This window comes from Mastigoproctus giganteus, chromosome 2 (assembly GCF_048544385.1).
Source record: "Mastigoproctus giganteus isolate SK-2022 chromosome 2, ASM4854438v1, whole genome shotgun sequence".
NCBI classification, from domain to species: domain Eukaryota; kingdom Metazoa; phylum Arthropoda; class Arachnida; order Uropygi; family Thelyphonidae; genus Mastigoproctus; species Mastigoproctus giganteus.
Window position 1 is genome coordinate 72,879,127 of NC_143576.1, and position 22,222 is coordinate 72,901,348.

A 22,222-nucleotide genomic window follows, 5' to 3' on the forward strand; every position below is an offset into this window, starting at 1 on the left:
GATAGCACATTGCATTCAACTTTCCATTTTGAGAAACCTTGTCCTGCTCAATCAGCTTCAACTTCTCGAAAATCTGCTACCAATTCCTTAAATGCCGATCTTCAGGTAATTCTCCAGTGGGGCAAAGACAACTTAGTTGATTTCAACCCTTCTAAAACTCAGTCTTGTCTTATATCTCGCAAAAAGGATTCTTCTGCTCCTATGCTTATCTTTAGTGACACTCCGATTTATGGGCAAAATGATATATCTCTTTTGGGGATTACCCTGACTTCTAATCTCTCTTGGCCAAGCATATTACAAATATTGCTTCTTCTGCATCTAAAAAACTTGGTTTTCTCTTTCGCTCTCAGCGTTACTTTTCTTCCAAACAGCTGCTCACTCTGTATAAATCGCAAATCCGCCCTGCCATGGAATATTGTTCCCACATCTGGGGTGGTGCCCCCAAAACTTCTCTCAGACTTCTTGATTCCATTCAGAAGAGGGCAGTTAGGTTAATTAATGATTCATCTCTAACAGTCTCTCCACTCGCTTTCTCATTGACGCACTGTTTCTGCTGCATGCCTATTCTACAGATACTTCCATGGGCACTGTTCTTCTGAATTGGCTTCTATAATTCCCCGCTCTGTCTTTGAAAACAGTCCGAACACGTGCCGCCACCAGCCAACATCCATTTACTGTCCAGTTTCAAACCCACAGAACCAACTTTTCATCTTCCTCATTTATTCATTCAACTGCCGTTTTATGGAACAATCTTCCTTCATACATATTTCCTGAAAATTACAACCTACAGAAGTTCAAGTCCAATGTCAACAAATATCTTCTTTCGTCTTCTCAACCTCCAATCCAAGCACGGTACTAAGTACTATAGGTTCTAATACCTCTCGTGTTTGGGGTTCACAAAAAAAAAAAAAAATTTGCTTGTATTTATGACAATAATTAGTGGTTTGGAAATATTTGTGAAATTTCATTTGAAGAACATGATGTTTTGGTAAATTTCATGCATCCTCATGGAGCAGCTCGCTCATTTCACTGGCCTGCTAGACAAGATGTCTGATGTATTCGTGAACAACAAATTATTGCCAATCTTCCAGCTCCAAAAACAACAAAATTGGGACAACAATATAGCTTGCCTGAAGTAGTAATATTAACCATCAATGAAAAATTCATCTTCACACTCACTTGCTTATTTCAAATTATATTGTGCTTTAAATAAATTTTGTTGCAGTTATAACTTCTTTCAAGCTTAAAAACCACCAATAGAACATCATCTTTATGCTAGGAATCCTAAATAAAGACCACTTTTCAGGCTTGGGAACTTGCACTAAAGAAACCAATGGAATTTCTTTTCTTGCTATTTGCACCCCCATTGTAAAAAATGCAGATCTTTTTGTGCAGTGGCAATGTATCATGTCTCCTTAAACTAAAGGGCAGAGTAATTGCAGAAATTTTCACTCTTATAAATGCAATAGTTCTGTTCTTATTGAGATGTGAAACTTCACCATCAAATAAGTATGCAAATATTGTAAGTAAGCAAACCCCTAGCCATAATTATGAGAGCTTCTTTGGACTCAGGGGGTTACCCATAGACTGGACATGTGCAAATGAAACCCCAATTCACAAAGGAGGATCAAAGGCTGACACAAGTAATTATAGACCTGTTAGTTTAACTTCTGTTCCAGGCAAATTAATGGAGGCACTGGTTAAAGAAGCACTGCAGGATCATCTAGACAAGAATTCAGTTATAGCTCAGATGCAGCATGGTTTTGTTAAGGGCAGGTCTTGCCTGACCAATTTGATTGGATACTATGATGTAGTCACAAAAGAACTGGATGCAGGGAACAACTTTGATATTATATATTTGGATCTTAGAAAGGCTTTTGATACTGTTGCACATGGAAGACTGCTGCACAAATTGGAGCAGTGTGGCATTGGAGGCAAATTGCTGCTATGGATAAGGGGATGGTTGAGTGGCAGAAAACAGAGAGTGGTAATCAATGGACACTGCTCAACGTGGACTAATGTTATTAGTGGAGTTCCTCAGGGTTCAGTGTTGGGTCCGTTGTTGTTTTCGGTGTTTATGAATGATATTGATGATGGGATACCAAGTTTAATGTCCAAGTTTGCAGATGATACAAAGGTTGGCAGGGTTGTTAAGGACACTACTGACGCTATGCTGCTGCAACAGGATCTGGAAAGGTTGAACAGATGGGCTGAGAGGTGGCAATTGAAGTTTAACATTGACAAATGTAAAGTACTACATATGGGAAACAGTAACCCCAGAGCAATGTATCAACTCTGCGGTACTACACTGACAGTGGTGGAGAATGAAAAGGACCTGGGGGTAATTGTGCAGGCAGATATCAAGTTCTCTGAGCAGTGCAGACGAGCTGCAAGAGTAGCTCATGGTGTCTTGTCAATAATATACAGGAATTTTTCTAGCAGGGATAAGGAGGTGATTATTCCCTTGTATAAGGCAATGGTTAGGCCACATCGTGAGTACTATATACAGGTCTGGAGGCCTCATTTCAAGAAGGATGTAGAGCTGCTGGAACGAGTACAGAGAAGGGCAACAAGATTAGAATGGAACAAAGGGTTGCTCTTACGAAGAAAGGCTTAAGTTTTGCAAATTACAGAGTCTGGAGACTAGGCACCGGCGAGGTGATCTGATAGAGGTGTATAAGGCTTTGAATGGTTTGAGCATGCTCAATGCCAATGGGATTCTTCATCTTGCTCAGAATAATCACCTCAGAGGGAATAAATTCAAATTGAGGAAGGACGGATGTCGGATAGATGTGCGGAAATTTGCCTTTGGCCAGCGGGTGGCTGGTTGGTGGAACAAACTTCCATCACTTGTTGTTGAAGTTGATAGCCTAAACAAATTTAAAGCTCAACTGGACAGGTATTTCGAATGAACGGAGGGGTGAAATGGGAGTGGTGTGTGTTTTTTTGTTTTTTTTTTTGGCTGATGCTGAATAAGCTTGCTTTCTTGCATCATATGCCTCTACTAATGCTAACTAATTATGTGGAAAATATAAAACGTTTAAGGCCATTTTTTAGGCCTTAAGTAGCAAGACACATCTGAAAAACCATGATTCTTGTTGCTTAAAACCTTCTTTTTCCAATGGTGGCAAAACAAAAGAATTGAATGTGTCCCACATTAACATATTTACTCCTAAAGATGGGTCAAATTTTGAGTCTACCTTTGAGGAAAATATCTCTGCCAGCAAACAAGTATAAGAGCTCATATTTGTCATACTAATAGAGCAAGTTTATCTGCAAAAAGATCTAAACCTCCAAAACACTACCTAATTAATTTCTCACAAACATACATGGTCTCAATTCTAATCTCAACGACTTGCAGTCTGCCAAACCCCATGTACTTTTTCTGACAGAATCTCAGTTATCGGTTGACTCAACTACTGCTCATCTCAGATGCCCAAATTATTCGCTGTATGATTCCTTTCGCCTCAAAGGTGGTACTTGTGCATATGTTCGTTCTGATATTCCCTGTCAGAGACTTGGCAATTTGTCAAGTCCAAACTAGAGTTTGAACAGGCTAAGAGTAGAAAACTTGCTTCTTGTCCTAATCGTAGGCGAGCATTCTGGTCTCTTTCGAAAGCTATTTGGCTGCAACTTTTGCCCATCTCTGCTCCCACCTCTGTCCAAACCAGATGATTCTGTTGTCACTTCAGCCAAAAGATAAAGCTGACCTGCTAGCATCCCATTTTTATTCCAACTCATGTATTAATGATCTTGGTAAAACACCTCCCACCATTCCCAACACACTTCATTCAATGCCTTCTGCGGTCTTCCATCAAAAGGATGTCAGAAGGATTTTGACCAATCTTGATGCTAAGAAAGCTCCAGGTCCTGATGGTATTTTTCCACTTGTTCTCAAAACCTGTGCTCCTGAACTTACTCCTGTTCTCTGTCGCCTTTTTTCATTTTCTTATTCCAAAGGTGTTTTTCCTTCTGCTTGGAATTTTGCTCATATCCAGCCAGTTCCCAAAAAAAGTGACAAATCCCTCCCATCCAATTACTTCTACTCTTTCTAATGTAATGGAGAAATCAATTAATCATCAACTCAAACTACCTAGAAACCTTCCGTCTGATCAACGATCGCCAGTATGGATTCCATCAGTGTCGATCCACTGGTGATATTCTAGCTTATGTTACCTATTTATGGACTAATTCAATGGAAATGTTCGGTGAAACACAAGTGGTTGCTCTTGACATCTGAAAGGCTTTTGATCGTGTCTGGCATAAAGGTCTTCTAAACAAGCTTCCGTCTTATGATTTGCCACCTGTTTTTTGTAATTGGTTATCCAGTTTTCTCTCTGATTGCTCACTGAGGGTGATGGTAGATGGCTCTCTGTCTTTTTACTTCTCCACTAATGCCGGTTCAGTTCTTTCCCCCACTCTTTTTCCTCTTGTATATTAATGACTTTCTTCCATTGACTGGAAATCCTATACATAGTTTTGCTCCTGTTTTTGCTCAAAAAGGATTCTTCTGTTCCTATGCTTATCTTTGGTGACACTCTGATTTCTAGGCAAAATGATACATCTCTTTTGGGAATTACCCTGACTTCTAATCTCTCTTGGCACAAGCACATTACAAATATTGCTTCCTCTGCACCTAAAAAAACTTTGTTTTCTCTTTCGCTCTCAGCGTTATATTTCTTCCAAACAGCTGCTCACTCTGTATAAATCACAAATCCGCCCTACCATGGAATATTGTTCCCACATCTTGGGCGGTGCCCCAAAAACCTCGCTCAGGCTTCTTGATTCCATTCAGAAGAGGGCAGTTAGATTAATTAATGATTCATCTCTAACAGAGTCTCTCCACTCACTGTCTCATAAATGTACTGTTTCTGCTGCATGCCTCTTCTACAGATACTTCCATGGGCACTGTTCTTCTGAATTGGCTTCTATAATTCCCCCTCTGTCTTTCAAAACAGTTCAAAAACGTGCAGCCACCTGCCAACATCCATTTACTGTCCAACTTCAAACTCACAGAACCAACTTTTCATCTTCCTCGTTTATTCATTCAACTGCCATTTTTTGGAACAACCTTCCTTCCTATGTATTTCCTGAAAATTACAGTCTAGAAGTTCAAGTCCAATGTCAACAAATATCTCCTTTCGTCTTCCCAACCTCAAACCTAAGCACGGTACGAAGTACTATAGGTTCTGATACCTCTCGTGTTTGGAGTTAACATATAAAAAAAAAAAAAAAAAATTAGTTAGGCTGAATTCATGCAGTTGTTAAATGGAATGCCCAAAGAAGAAGGTACCAAAAACATTTTTATTTCAAAGTTATGACTTTCAAAAGTCTTCCAAAAATGGAAGACTTTTGAAAACTGGCACCAAAAATTTGTAGTGATAAATTTTTGGTGCCAGTTTACAGACCGCATTGTAAAAAATGTGAAGGGTTTTTGATCCTGGACCTGAAAAGTTTTGCATTCTCTGCCAAAAGTTAACTTGGTATACCAAGTTTCATTGAGAGGTAGTGTTGTGCAACAGTAACACTTAAAACTTTGAAAAGTTTTTGTGGTTTGCTCTGCATTACACAAGTGACCTCCACAAAAAAAGTGCTGCTGCCTCAAGCATATTTTTTTTTTTAACTGAATTTTGCACAGCTTCTTTGGAAACCTGTTTAAATATCTACACTAAGTTTCAACAAAATTGAAGATGGTCGAGCCCGGACCATCTTCAAAATTCGGCCACTTGACATGGAATCACCCTTTAGTAAATTGTGAGCTCACGTAAGGTGACAATAGTGTTTCCGCCTTAACCCTGTGAAGTACTTTAGAGAAAATTTCATTTTGACCATTATCATGGTGCTGACTAAGAGAATAAAGTGACAGCGCTACTAATAAATCTACCAAGAAAAGGAAAGTGATCAATTTGGTTCAGAAAATTAAAATAATAAGGATGTATGAAAATGGTCAAACATTAACAAATATTGCACGGAATTTAGATTTGTCAATGTCAACAGTGAACACAATAATAAAGGACAAAGACAGAATACATGAAGCATTGAAGAGATCGGCACCAGTGAAGTCAACTATAATAACCAAGGCTAGAACAGGACTAATAAGCTAGATGGAAAAGTTACTTATTGTGTGGAGGGAAAACTAGATCCAAAAACACATCCCTTTAAGCCTCCACCTAATCAAAGCAAAGGAAGAGCGATGATACTGAAACCACTTTTGTTGCAAATCATGGTTGGTTCAATAGGTTCCGTAAGAGAAGTGAATATCATAATGTTGCCACAGCCATAAGTGGTGAAGCAGCAAGTGCAGATGGTGAGGCTGCCAAAAAAATTCAAGGACAAATTGAATGAGATTATAAAAAGTGGTGGTTATTTGCTACAACAAATATTTAATGTTGATGAGACTAGCCTTTTATGGAAAAAAAATGCCTAGTAGGACTTATATTTCTATTGAAGGAAAGTCGATGTCTGGGTTTAAAGCTTCCAAAGAGAGGGAATGCTCTTTGTGGATGGTAACAAAAATGCGGGTTATAATGGTTTATCACTCAGAACACCTGCGGGCTTTTAAGGGCATTGACAAGAAATCGCTTCCTGTACACTTAAGGGATAACTCAAAGGCCTGGGTGACAATAATCATGTTCGAGGAATGGTTTCTAAATGTGTTCATCCCTGAAGTTAAAAAATATTGCTTACAAATGTCAGTGCCTTTTAAGATATTAATGCTCCTTGAACGCTCCTTGGTCATCCAAAATCTCTAGATGATCTGCATGATAATGTCACAGTGGTATACTTCCCTCCAAATACAATGCCTTTGATTCAACCAATGGATCAGGGAATTATCCGAGCAGTCAAAGCTTATTACATATGGACAACATTTTCTGAGACTGTAAATGCAACAGAGCAAAAGATGGATCTACGGCAATGTTGGAAGATGTTTACATCCTTGATGGAATGCACAACATTTCAAGAGCCTGGAATGATGTGATAACTGGTATGAGCGGAGTTTGGAAAAAATGTCTAAAACATTCTGGGCTTAACAATGAAGGCTTCAACAAAGATAAGTCTTCTGTTACCAAAGAAATTGTAAACTTAGTGCAGGAGTTGCAGCTGGTCCTGGAGGACGAAGATGTAGACAAAGAAGGTGAAGATTTAACAACAGAAGACCTAGCCCAGTTGAATGCGCAAAGAGTTGAGGAGCAATGGAAAGCCAAATCCTTTGAGGAATCGAAGCAACCCAAGAAGCAGTTTAAATTAAAGGAAATGGCAGAAGCATTTCGTAAAATGCAGGAAGGTCTCTCTATGTATGGGGATACATTTGCACATCTCCAGTCAGTGGGGACCTCCTTGGAATCCAAGGGTGCTCTCATAATTATGACTAAGGGTTTGCTTACTTCCTTTAATATAACTGGATAGATCCCTTCCACTCCAAGTGCCTTTCTTCTGTATAACTTCAACCATTTCTTCTCCACTTTGCTTTTAGTTATTACAAAATCATTTAGATTCCTGTTACGAGTTTGATAAACTTCTAGCCTACATTTCCCCACAGAATTCCTCATGCATTAATGTAGATGCAAAATACTCATTCAGTTTGTCAGCTATCCAAGCAGGATCATCAGTCAATCCATTGATACAAAATGGACTAATCTGATTCATCCCCTTCCTTCTAGAGTTTCCATAAGTAAAGTCCTTGCTGTTTTTCTTTGCATTCTTTGCCAAAGATTTCTCATAATCTGCCTTCACTTGTATAACTTCGTTTGTGACTTAATTACAGACTAGCTTATATCTATCATAGGTTTCTGTGCCACCCAATAATTTATATGCATCCCATGCATTTTTCTTCTCTGCCACAAGTCTCATTAGACTTCTGACAGTCATCCAATTCTTTGACTTACATTCCTGTTCTGTGTCACAAACTTGTTTCTATCAAGAACAAGTGTGGACTCAGTAAACTGTTATCCCTGAATTTGGCCACTACAGATTTCCACATGAATTGAGCATTGCTTATATAAGCTTTGCCCTTTCAGTGAAACACTACTGCTTGTTTTCATCATCTTAAATACTGGAATGTTATTGGTTTTTGTTTTCCAGTGGTATCATTTGATTATTTCTTATTGTACAGTCAACAGCAACCATTTGATAAAACTGACAAGTGCCAATTACAAAATGCATGTGTAAAAATTCATATCACTTTTAAATAAAACGATTGCTAAAAAATTTGAACAATTGATCAAATTGAATCATCTGTTGGCAACTTGCTCATCCATATATTGCTCTTTCCAGTTTAATATCAGCACATTTCATCATGTGCTCTCTCCAAATGATCAGTAAGTCTGTTATATAACTAGTATTGTAAATGTGGCCTTGACCAGACTCTATATGGAGTTAGTATAATAATCAGTGGTGGCGAAATGATTAAAGCTTATACAGCCACAGCCATACAAAACATTACTTTATTTTCCTGTCCCTTCTCATAATTTGTCCAATCTTTTCAATTCATTCACACTACCCACTTCCAGTAGTTTATTGGAATAATCAGTGGTTGTTGAAAAATTTCTGCACATTTATCCTTACTGCCCCTTTTCAAATTTAAATTTATGACCCACCCTCTCCTTCATGTACATCTCTAGTATAGGTTATCATATATGATCACTATTTTGTTGATTTTAGGGACATTAGTGATTTAGGTCATGTCGTTCCATTGTATGTGTAGAAGGGCATATGTGTGAGGCAGCTTGCATATCATGCAGGCTGTAAAGCCTGAAATAAGCCTGATTAGGAGATGGGCAGAATTACTTAACAAGTACAGGTCACTGCTGAACAAAAGCCGAGAATTAGGGTTGAATTTGAAGTGTCTGGAGGGAGTATATGATGAGAGCCTTGTCGATCAATTCGGCCCTGGAAAGATTGTGCAAGGCTCAAGGGGTAGAATTTTTTTCAGCCTGGACTGTGCTTGTTAACAGGAGAGATTGCTTCTACAGGGATGGGATACACTTAAATAGAAAGGGTGCAAGAATATTTGCTGATGCTATCGAGGCAGGGTTAGGTGGGTCGGAAAACTGCTAGCTTGGGGGGGAGACAAAGACCAATAGATTGACAGTAGCCACTGGCAGAGGTGAAAGAGATTCTTGCACTGCTTCTATTAGAATGAGCAGAAGCCTGAAAAACAAGATGCATGGTATTTCAGAGACTGCTGGGAACCATTGCGGTACAAGTAAACACATGGGTTGTGTTAGGGTAGCTAAGAATAGAAACATGTGCAGGTATACTTGTGTGTACACCAATGCTAGGAGTTTAGTAAATAAATTTGATGAATTTGAGGTATTGCTCAAAACATCAAAGGCAGATATTGTTGGGATATCAGAGACATGGTGTCACACAGATATAAGGGATGCAGAACTGCAATTTGGGGAGTACAACGTCTACAGAAAGGATAGACAAGATAGGAAGGGGGGGAGGGGTTATGCTATTAGTTAAGAAACACATAAAAACCAAGGAAGTGAAGCCAGTCGACATCGCTGGACAGTGCAGTGTTGAGTCAGTTTGGTGTGACATAAGCATTGGGAGATCAAAATTGAGAGTAGGAGTGTGCTATAGGCCTAATGACTCTGATGAGTATAATAAGGAACTGTACGGGGAAATAGAGTGGGCCAGTAAATCAGAGAGTCTTATAATGGGAGATTTTAACTTCCCAGATATTGACTGGAATTTGGGGGCTGGTTACTCACGCACTAGCAAGCCTTTTGTGGATTTATTGGATGATTGTTTTCTACATCAGCATGTTCGGGAGGCAACTAGAGGGAGTAATACTCTTGATTTGATTATCAGCAGTGATTCTTCATGCATTAAGAATCTGCAGATAAATGAACCACTAGGTGGCAGTGATCACAGTGTACTGAAAGTGGGATTTACTCAAAGAGGTAACTACCATTAGGGGTAAAGGGAAGGGTTATTGCTTCCGTAAAGGCGACTACGATGGACTGAGACAGTATTTAAATTCTATACAGTGGGACCAACTGATGATGTTACCAACAGCAAATTCAAAATGGGAAGCATTCAAAGAACTTATCTTGGAAGCTACTAGGCTTTACATACCAACTAAGAAATATTGTCCAAGGTTTAGGCCAAAATGGATGTCAGATGAACTAATGAGGCATATGGCAGAGAAGAAAAATGCATGGGATACTTACAAATTAACACATGACACAGAAGCCTATGATAGATACAAGTTGATATGCAACCAAGTTACAAAGGAGGTTAGGCAGGCGAAGGCAGATTACGAGAAATCCTTGGCAAGGGATGCAAAGGAAAACAGCAAAGAGTTCTTGACTTATGTAAACTCTAGAAGGAAAGGGATGAATCAGATTGGTCCACTTGATATTGATGGGTCAAGTGTTGATGATCCTGCTCAGGTAGCTAACAAACTAAATGAATATTTTGCATCGACATTCACACATGAGGAGTTATTCAGCGAGGGGAATGCCAGAGGTGTATTCAACTCTAGCAGTAAGCTACAGAATCTTGAAATAACTGGGAGTAAAGTGGAGGAGAAACTGTTGAAAATAAACACAAGAAAGGCACCCGGTGTGGATGGGATCTATCCAGTTATATTAAAGGAGGCAGCAAAGGAAGTAAGCAAACCCTTAGCCATAATTATGAGAGCTTCCTTGGACTCAGGGGAGGTACCCATAGACTGGAAATGTGCAAATGTGACCCCAATTCACAAAGGAGGATCAAAGGCTGACACAAGTAATTATAGACCTGTGAGCTTAACTTCTGTTCCAGGAAAATTAATGGAGGCACTGGTTAAAGAAGCACTGCAGGATCATTTAGACAAGACTTCAGTTATAGCTCAGACACAGCATGGTTTTGTTAAGGGGAAGTCTTGCCTGACCAACTTGATTGGATACTATGATGCAGTCACAAAAGAACTGGATGCAGGGAATAACTTTGATATTATATACTTGGATCTTAGAAAGGCTTTTGATACTGTTGCACATGGAAGACTGCTACACAAATTGGAGCAGTGTGACATTGGAGGCAAATTGCTGCTATGGATATAGGGGTGGTTGAGGGGGAGAAGACAGAGAGTGGTAATCAATGGACACTGCTCATCGTAGACTAATGTTATTAGTGGAGTCCCTCAGCGCTCAGTGTTGGGTCCATTATTGTTTTCGGTATTTATAAATGATATTGATGATGGTATATCAAGCTTAATGTCCAAGTTTGCAGACGATACAAAGGTTGGCAGGGTTGTCAAGGACACTACTGACACTATGCTGCTGCAACAGGATCTGGAAAGGTTGAGCAGATGGGCTGAGAGGTGGCAAATGAACTTTAACATTGACAAATGTAAAGTACTACACATGGGAAACAGCAACCCCAGAGCAACATATCAACTCTGTGGTACTACACTGACAGTGGTAGAGAATGAAAGGGACTTGGGGGTGGTTGTGCAGGCAGATATGAAGTTCTCTGAGCAGTGCAGACGGGCTGCAAGAGTAGCTCATGGAGTATTGTCAATGATATACAGGAATTTTTCCAGCAGGGATAAGGAGGTGATTATTCCATTGTATAAAGCAATGGTCAGGCCACACCTAGAGTACTGTATACAGGTCTGGAGGCCTCATTTCAAGAAGGATGTAGAGCTGCTGGAACGAGTACACAGAAGGGCAACAAGATTAGTGAATGGAACAAAGGGGTGCTCTTACGAAGAAAGGCTTAAGTTTTGCAAATTACAGTGTCTGGAGACTAGGCACCAGCGAGGTGATCTGATAGAGGTGTATAAAGCCTTGAATGGTTTAAGCATGCTCAATGCTGATGGGATTCTTCCTCTAGCTCAAAAAAATCACCTGAGAGGGCATAAATTCAAATTGAGGAAAGACAGATGTAGGATAGACGTTCGGAAATTTGCCTTTAGCCAGCGGGTGGTTGGTTGGTGGAACAGACTTCCATCCCTTGTGGTGGAGGTTGATAGCCTAAATAAGTTTAAGGCTCAGCTGGACAGGTATTTTGAACTAACAGAGGGGTGAAGTGGAAGTGGGTTTTTTTTTTTTTTTTTTTTTGGCTGATGCTGCATAAGCTTGCTTTCTTGCATCAAATGCCTCTACTAATGCTAATGCTAACTCATAGGCAAAATTCTAGTCTGTTGAACTGAGATTGGCTAACCACAGCCTTGGTTGAAGAATGCTAGAAATTCATTCAGTCAAGGCGAGAATCGAAACCAGACTAAAAACTCCATAGGACATATTGTGAAGCCATATTTGCCAAACTCTCCCTTATGTCACTTGCATTCATACATCAGTCCTAGAAGCAGCAGGGTATATGCCATTGTTGCATAATTAGCTGCATAATTGTTCCTGAATAGAGCAATCGAACTATTTGAAATTAGTACCCATCTGCAACTGATCCAGCAGCATCCAAACATGTGAAAATGGTGAAATCACTATACAGCCACTCCCTGACTTATGTAAGGGCTGCATTCCACAGAACTCTACATAAGTTGAAATTTCCTTAAATGCTTATGCGGCACTCGCAAATTTGATTGATGCAAAAATGAAATGTTCGACGAACATGTAAATAGAATTATTTATTCAATTTTTTTTATCTCATGCGCAGGAAAAATTACAAAAGTGTACAAAAATTTCAAAATTATAAAATTACAAACAGATAGAGAAGACAGGCATAACGTCAGCAAGTTTTACCTTTTGAGCATCGTTGCCAGAATTAACTCTACAGCTGATAAGCATGCCACTGGAAAGTTGAGTGCTGTGGAGATTTAAAAAGGCTTTTTTCCAGCACATCACAAAATTTCTCTGCAGCTGCAGAATCAGCACCAGCGACTTCACTATATACTTTAATGTTTTGGAAACCAGCACGATGCTTGAACGTATTAAACCACCTGTTGCTTGCCACGAACTTCGCTTGGGGTTCACTGTACTTATCCTTAATATCTTCATAAATACTTCTTGCTTTTGCTTGAATGGCCATTGGACTCAGGGACGCTTGCTTCTGAATCTGATTTTCCATCCATATTATTAATAGCTTTTCCAACTTCGATATAGCACCTGAACGCTGTTTTGTGATCACTGCTGATCTTAAATGCATTGATCCTTTAACATGTTCTTTTATACGCACACTATCCCTTAAAATAGTATTCACTGTTGAAGCAACAAGATGTATTTCCATGCAATAGATGAGAAACTGTCTTGCTTCGTACTTCTTAGTTAAACATCTTCGTTTCTTAGCACTACCAGCACTTGCACTTTCCGTTGGTCCCTTTCTCTTCACCATTGTAATAAGTAAATAGGAATGAAGAGAAGATGCTGAAAATTTATTTATGTTTTTTACATGATTGGAGGTTTCAGTGAAGGGGAACTCATTTCACCATAATACCGTAATGTAAAAACCCACAGAATTCCAGTTATCGGTATTATCACAAATACCCATTTATAATAGATTGTGCTAACAGAAAAGCCCAATAAACCGGAAAGTGCATATTCGTTTTATGGTAATGACCTCCAGAAATGTGTTTTAGAAAAATATCACAAAGGTGTTTAAAATTGATTCTTATAACAAAACATATGATAATGATGAAAGTGTAGTGCAATTTCTATTATAAAAATGACCTTTAAGAGAGATAAATAGCTTAGTTATATAGCAAAAATTTCAGCTTTCAAGGTCTTGGAACAAATTACCAAAAAAAAAAAAAAAAAAACAATGTGTTATTGGGTCACATTACAATATCTCCATTTATTCCTACGGGATGCAAAATACATTTCCACAATTTTTTTTAGTTTGCACCAGCCTGCAAAAACTTACATAAAGTCAAATTTCTGTTAGTCAAGTATTATGTGGCTGTACTGTCATGGAGGACATATGATCACCTATATCAGTTGTGCTGCTATGAGCTTCTCAATAATACAGTTACCACACCTCTGGTTTCCGGGAACAGACCAAAATATTTATTCGCTCTCCTCAATTTTTTGAATGTCCCTCCCCCACCCTAAGAAAGATGATCTACAAGAACTGCATATCATCCCTTACTTGTGACTATCCTTTTTTTTTTTTGAGGTTAGTCTTTTGTACATTAAGTCCGCTCAAAATAGTGAATGATAACATATCCCCTTGTGAATGTGAGTGGCATAAATAAGGTTGTGGACATATCCAGTTAAAGAAAAGAATCACGAAAATTGAATTTTATTTTAAAAATGTGACTATGAATTTCATTATCTAAATCAATTATCATAAAGTACAGTGCTTTTTAAAGCTACACATTTGGATAATTTAATAATTGTTAAAAAAAAAAAAAATGCTAAAAGCTTTTGCCTTACTGAATTACTGTATTACCTAGAACAGTGTGTCCAACCTTTTCCGTTTCCGTATTCAAAGTTAGATTTGTTTCGCGGGCCGCATAGAGTGATTCAAGAAAAAATTGTGTGTCACATTTTCTATACCTTGTTACTCGCAAAAGGAAGTTTCTATTTTCATGTTACCTTTTTTCTTTTCAAGCTATATATAAGAAAAATGAAATTCCCAGCACTTTGATGTGCAACAAATCTGTGTCATACATTTTTTACATTTTATTAAAATTATAAAAATATGACTTTTGTTTGTTTTTTTTTTTTTTAAATACTTTACTTTTGTTTCTGTTTGAAATACTTCACTTTTGTTTAAAAAAACTACTTCACTTTCGCTTTTAAATGTTCATTTTAGAAAATTTACAACCTGAAAAGGTTCACTGCTTTTCAATATTAAGGTGAATAAATAAATATAATGATAAACCTAAAATTGAAATATTCGAAAATTTTATTAAGTACAATAAAAATAACATTTATTAGTCAAAACTTAACATTTAATGAGATGATTGAGGCTGGATATTTTTAAATAATTGTTCAAAATTTGGTTGCAAATTTGTGACAACAATCTCAATACATAATGAAGATTATGTCCTGATGGTATTTCTCGTTGGAGCTCCAGGTGTCTTGATGGTATTTCTCGATGGAGCTCCAGGTCTTGATGGTATTTCTCCACTTGTTCTCAAAACCTGCACTCCTGAACTTACTCCTGCTCTATGTCACCATTATTCACTTTCTTATTTCAAAGGTATTTTTCCTTCTGCTTGGAAATTTGCTAAAAAGGATGAAAAATCCCTCCCATCCAATTACTTCTACTCTTTCTAAAGTAATGGAGAAATCACTTAACCATCAACTCTTAAACTATCTAGAAACCTTCAGTCTGATCAACGATCATCAGTATGGATTCCGTCAGTGTCGATCCACAGGTGATATTCTGGCCTATGTTACCAATTTATGGACAAATTCAGTGGAGAAGTTTGGTGAAACAAGCAGTTGCTCTTGACATCTCAAAGGCTTTCGATCATGTTTGGCATAAAGATCTAAATAAGATTCCATCTTATGGTTTGCCAACTGTTCTTTGTAATTGGTTATCCAGTTTTCTCTCTGGCCGCTCATGGAGGGTGATGGTAGATTGCTCTCTGTCTTCTAATATCACTACTAATACTATTGTCCCCCAAGGTTCAGTTCTTTCCTTCCATTCTTTTCCTCTTGTATATTAATGACCTTTTTCCACTGACCGGAAATCCTATCCATAATTTTGCCAATGATAGCACTGCATTCCACTTTCCAGTTTGAGAAACCTTGCGCTTCTCAATCAGCTTCAACTTCTTAGTTGAAGACAACTTAGTCAATTTCAGTCCTTCTAAAACTTGGTCCTATCTTATATCTCACAAAAAGGATTCTTCTGCTCCTATGCTTATCTTTGGTGACACTCTGATTTCTAAGCAAGATGATATATCTCTTTTGGGGATTACTCTGACCTAATCCCTCTTGGCATAAGCACATTACAAATATTGCTTCCTCTGCATCTAAAAAACTTGGTTTTCTCTTTTGCTCTCGGCGTTACTACTCTTCCAAACAGCTGTTCACTCTGTACAAATCACAAATCCGCCCTACCATGGAATATTGTTCCCAAATCTGGGGCGGTGCCCCCAAAACCTCTCTCAGGCTTCTAGATTCCATTCAGAAGAGGGCAGTTAGGTTAATTAATGACTCCTTTCTAACAGAGTCTCTGCACTCTCTGTCTCATAGACGTACTGTTTCTGCTGCATGCCTTTTCTACAGATACTTCCATGGGCACTGTTCATCTGAATTGACTTTTAAAATTCCCGCTCTCTCTTTCAAAACAGTCTGAACACATGCCGCCACCAACGAACATCCATTTACCGTCCAACTTCAAACTCACAGAACTAACTTTTAATCTTCCTCGTTTATTCATTCAACTGCCGTTTTCTGGAACACTCTTCCTTCATACGTATTTCCTGAAAATTACAATCTACAGAAGTTCAAGTCTAATGTCAACAAATATCTTCTTCCAGCTTCTCAACCTCTAACCCATGCATGGTACTATAGGTTCTAATACCTCTCGTGTTTGGGGTTTTCGTAAAAAAAAAAAAAATAAAAATGCTGATCTGTTATTCTGTTTCTTTTTAAATATTTATCTGATTTTACGATTGAAAAAAATCTGCTTGGAAACATGTTGATTCGAACAAAGCAGCCATTTTCATGGCATTTTCTTTTATTAGCGGAAAATCTTCAGATGGGAAAGCCTTGTAGAATTTAAATAGTTTATTTTTGCAGTCTTTATACTTATTTTTGAATCATATTTTGACTTGAAGATCAATAATTTCAAGTTGCAATCTGGGATTGTAGTTTTCAGCCATAGAAGTAAATTGGTTCTCAAACAAAAGCTTATGTTTTTTCATGGGATTTTATATCAGAAAATCGATTTTCAAACTTATCAAAAAGTAAATGTAATAACGAAAGGCAAAGATTCTTTGGAAATGTGCTTCTCCCTTAGCTCAGTACAACATTCAAAGTGAACTAAATTGTCTTGCTCAACTGTAATTTAAACAATAATAACTTATTCTGAAATGATTTGATGTCACCAAACAAATCAGACCAATTTTCCTTTCCCTTGTAGTTTTAAATTAAGAGCATTTAAATGACTAGAAATGTATGCGTGAACTGTAAGATCAAACAGCCACTCCATATTTGATAGTTTTTTTATTGGTTTCCCTTTTTCTGTGTTGAAACATTCGGTGATGTTTCAACAGCCACATTAAGGCCATGTGATCTTGTAAAATTTACAGTTGAAATAACCACTTGCATAATGGGTTGGGGATCCTTTCCCATAAATAGCTTATGCACAATGCAGTGAATTCCAATCTGAGTTTCAGCTCCATCATCTTCTTGATTATTCTACCCATAAGCCCAAAGTTTTTACCAATCATATTTTTTGCACTGGCAGTTGTTGACTCCTACCAGATTTTTAATATTAATCCTAACTTTTCGATAGATTGGTAAAGATTTTCACCTGTAGTTGTTGTGCACATACTCTGTAGATCAGCTAAATCTTCAACTGGTACAAAATCATCATTAATTCCACTTATGAAGATGATGAGTTGGGCTGTGTCATTTACATCAGTATTGTCATTCAGTGCCACAAAATATTTCATTTGTTTTGTGATTTCAAAAAGTTGTTTGAACAAATTCTTTCCAATATTTTCTACTCTTCGCATAATTGTTTGTAGAGACAACCTAATGCCTTGTATCATTGTTCGTTTCTCCGGACAAATTTCTTCCACAACTTTTAACAAACATCACTTAAATTCACCATCATTGAATGGTTTACTTTCAAAAGGGATCAAAATGTGCAACTTGATAACTGGCATGTACAGCAGATAAATTTCTTGACTGATAAATTTTTCAGTACGTTTTGTTGTTTTCTAAATTTGTTTTATAACTTTGAACACTTTTCTTTTTGCAGCACTCCTTTATGTTGATCATAAGATTTATGATGGAAATCAGTGTTATATTCTTTAAAAACTCACACAGTCTTCTGATACACCAAACACACTGCTTTTTTGTGGTAATCAATGAAGAAATAGTCTTCAGTCCACACTGGATCAAAAACACGACACTCCAAATCGATTTTCCCCTTTTGGAACATTTTTAAAGAATGATTTTTTTAAAATTCAATACAAATTAATAATTAATTCAATGCAATGAACAAGCGATATCAAAATACATAACTGTATTTAGCGTACATATGACTGCACTGAACCACATGTACATGTTTGATACAGTCGAGCTGGATGCTTGCATGCCTATACACGCAGTGGAGATCAATGCTGTTTTAGTTCACTTTCCGCGTGAGCCATAGGTTGGACACCACTGACCTAGATGATAAGACAATAGATTTTAGAAAGAGAATTTTGTATGCAAAAAATACTTGCATTGCATATATTTGAATATGCGATATTGAAATATATATATATGTATGCCCTGCCTTGTGGCATAATTTAGTACCTTCAATTCAAAGCCAACAATGTACAAATTTCTTGCTTTGTACCCATTTCATTGGGACTACAAATTTGTAAAGGATTAAAACTACTGTACTCCATGAAATGTAGAAACGTAAGCTACTAAAGAACTCCCCCCCCACTGGTGACTCATAAAACGGATTACTGATTATTGGTAAGGGATAAGGTCAATCAAATGATTGCCCCCCCCCCCCAGGTTAAAAATAAAGGATGAGTTGTGTAAAACCTCACTTGGTTAAATAACATTAACGAATAAATACTTGTTCTTACTATGAATCATGAGCTTCTGTTACTAGGCTCAAATCTATGGTTATTATAAGAACAGGTATTTATTTATTAATCTATATTAACAATGACAATAAGAGTAGAATTAAGAGCATATATGTTCATTACTGATTTTTATTTTATTCCCCCCCCCATCTATAAGTGTGCCATTAATAAGAGCTGCACATGGCTCACACACACTGAAGGGTTGCTAGGTTCGGACCATAATATGCAGAGGGATTTTAGGCAATATTTTCCAGAGGTAAAAAGCATCTTATGATCTGGAAAATAACATATGGAATTAGGAATTATCTTGTTCTTAAAAAAAAACTTTGATATGAACTTTTATAACCTTGTCCCCCCCTCCCCCGCCAAATATTTCATAAATTCCTTGCCCTACCTTCTACAACAAGTGCAAAGAAACATATGACAAAATTTAAGTATACTTTTATGAATTAATATAAACTTCAATACTTTTAATCTCAAGCACTGAAATAAAATGTTTCACACATGGATTAGTGGTCTGTCCATATTTCGCTAAATAAAAAAAGTGGATCGTAAAAACACACTTCTGAAACCCCTGTCTTAAATAGTGTACTTTATTGCAGTCAAAATGATTTAACCTGCTATTTTAAAGCAGCGGTTTTGATGTTCACTGCAGAAAAACTTTGCCTTCACATGACGCTGTGGTACTGAAATTTCAGCCACACACAAGCATTACACTGACATTAATTTGCTATTTAGGCATTATATCAGTTTTTTTTTAAAAATGGGGCAAATTAGCCTTTTGGTTATGGCATTTGTTTGAAAGTAGTATAATAATACTGCTACTTGTTGCAAAGGTAAAGTTCTACTGTTAGCATTAAGATTGTTCCATTAGCTAAGCAGTTCAAATCCCTGCTGGCCACACACACTGGTCAGGATAATCCTCCTGACCCATATAATTCAATAATTTTATTTTTATAATCTAATATTAAAATATCACATAACTAAAACTTTTTAATTAACTCGTATTAATTCTGTCCCTGCAATTAAAAATTATTATATATTTATATTTCATATTCTTTACATTGGAGCCATTTTGATACCACATTTAAAGGGGACAAAGGTTACCCTAGAATAACTGGACACATCCCATTCCACACCACACCACTGTTGCCCCCTCACTACCTGTTATTGTTTTTTTACAGCCCTTGTGGGTAGCAATGGTTATAATCACTGTCCTCCCACATGGTTTGAAAAAGGCCTAGGTTCAAATCATTATCAATGACATGAGGAATTTTTAATGGCTTTTTATGTGACCAAGTTAGTCAGTCTTTCGTGAGAGTTGAATAATTTTTTCTCCCAAAAACTCTGGTTTTTCATCCAGCAAACAGGCAGATCATCCAAAAAACAGGTGCAATTAGAGACAATATGCTAAAATATTAGCCTTAGTTGCTTTCAGACTTAATATACATAAGCAATATGCTTATGTACAATTTTTTGTGGGTCCCTGCACATACTGTATTTTTCAGAAAAAAATGCACTGTTTTCAGAAGGCAAATTTTGGGGAAAAAATTATTGTATCGTATATATTTGAAATAAGTGCTTATTTAACAAAATATCACTGCAGATGAATAATTTCACATCATCAAACTACAAAAACTTTTGTCATCTTCATTACTAATGTTATGGTGTGAACTTTTTTTCTTTAAAGCGTATCATCTTTAGCGCAATCAAGACCAACTGACTCCCCATTTCCTAAGATGGCAACTCTGTGTTTCTTTAATTCCCATACATTATGAAGTTTCTGATCATATATATATCCTTTTGGTCATTTGACATCATGGTGTGAAATCTTGATTTGGTACCTCTACCGATCTGGTTCACAAAAGGTTTATTAATTGAGATGTCTAATGACTGTTAGCTGAAGCTTCCTGAATTACAGCTCAGTGCTTAATTCAGCAGCTGTCCTTTTTGCTACCTCTTGAACATTCTGACCAAACTTTCTGTAGCCATGGCCAAATAAAACCACCACTGTGCACACCAAAGTATACTTAAGAGCCATGAGACAAGGGAATTTTAGGCAAAATTTTCTAAGAATAAAATATGAATCTTATGGTCTGGAAAATACAATATTTTTATGTAGTCACATTCTTATGTATCCATATTTACGGTAAGTGCATGTATAGATGCACATCAACATATACAGCTATACTCCATGTATGTGTGTAAATTTATGTACGACTATATATAACTTTTTTAAAAAATAAGGTGATAAATGCTCTTTTGGGAAGGACTTTATCCAGCTATATCTATTTAAACTGTTACAGTCACTGCACATTGCTGCATTTACCCACCATAACACTAAGGAACTGACAATAGCATGGAAGAAATCCGTTTCAAGTGTTCTTGGCCAAGAAACAACAGCATAGAGCACATCAATATTCCAAACTGCTTGCTAGACAAAGAGATGATTTAGGGGCTTGGTGACAGAAAGAGAGAGCTTGTTGCAAGAACTCACAGGTACAATTTACGGCATGTAGCCTGGTATTATTCTACAGCATGATGTTGCCTTCACGCAGTAATGCAAGCCATTTCTAACAATTAACTTTAACTGTGATTCAGCACATAATTGCAGCACCCAGCAGTCGCAGTCTGATCAAGCAGTTCAACAAGAGGCATACCCTTAATATCCCAAACCTCAAGGTAGTGTAACAAATCATGGTTGGAAGTGTATGGCCTGGACTTCAGCAGAATAGTGATGCCTAGCATGACAACTGAGGCCTTTGCAATGAATAGGCGCCATCCATAACTGATCCAGCATGTGACAGTAGCACCCAGCATTCAATCATTCTGGTTAAGATCAACAAGATGCACTCTTGTTTCATTAATATACCATCCACTGCCATCTTCGCTACTGTTCCTGTTAATATCTTTGTAAGAAGATGATATGCATTTTCACATCCTGAATAACAGTCCTCTCTGGTTAAGAAATTTGCATGATAAATACTATCATCTCTCATTGTGCACTTGAGTCTATTCAATTTGAACACCTATCCTTTCATTAGGAAAGATATTGCATCAAATCTGCTGTGGTGACAATACTTGGCGCGCACACACGCACAAAGTTGGTACTAAATTTCTGTTGATCTGGTACCATAACATGTAGAAGTCAAATCACTACTCATAGCTCTATCATGTTTCCAGCAGTTTTATCTACTTGAAACTGATAATATGGTGTCAAGTATGTTCATGCAAATCATGGAAGTCTAAATTTAGTCATATTAGTCCAATCATGCAAGTGATTTTAGGAATTATGATCTATTTGAGACTCAATGACACAATTATATTTTAAGAATTACTTAGTCATCTACTGCACTATGCACAGTTTATACGAATATCAGTGTAGCACTTTGCAGTACCTTGTAGATAGATGACTTGAGAGGTAAATTCATATGGCAACTACTCTACTCTGCCACTAATGAATGAATGTAAATTACATGCTGTGTCAAGCTCGTTGCAACAGCAACTTTACCATCATGGCCCTCAGAAACATTCTCCAGCATGGCATACAAATTACCA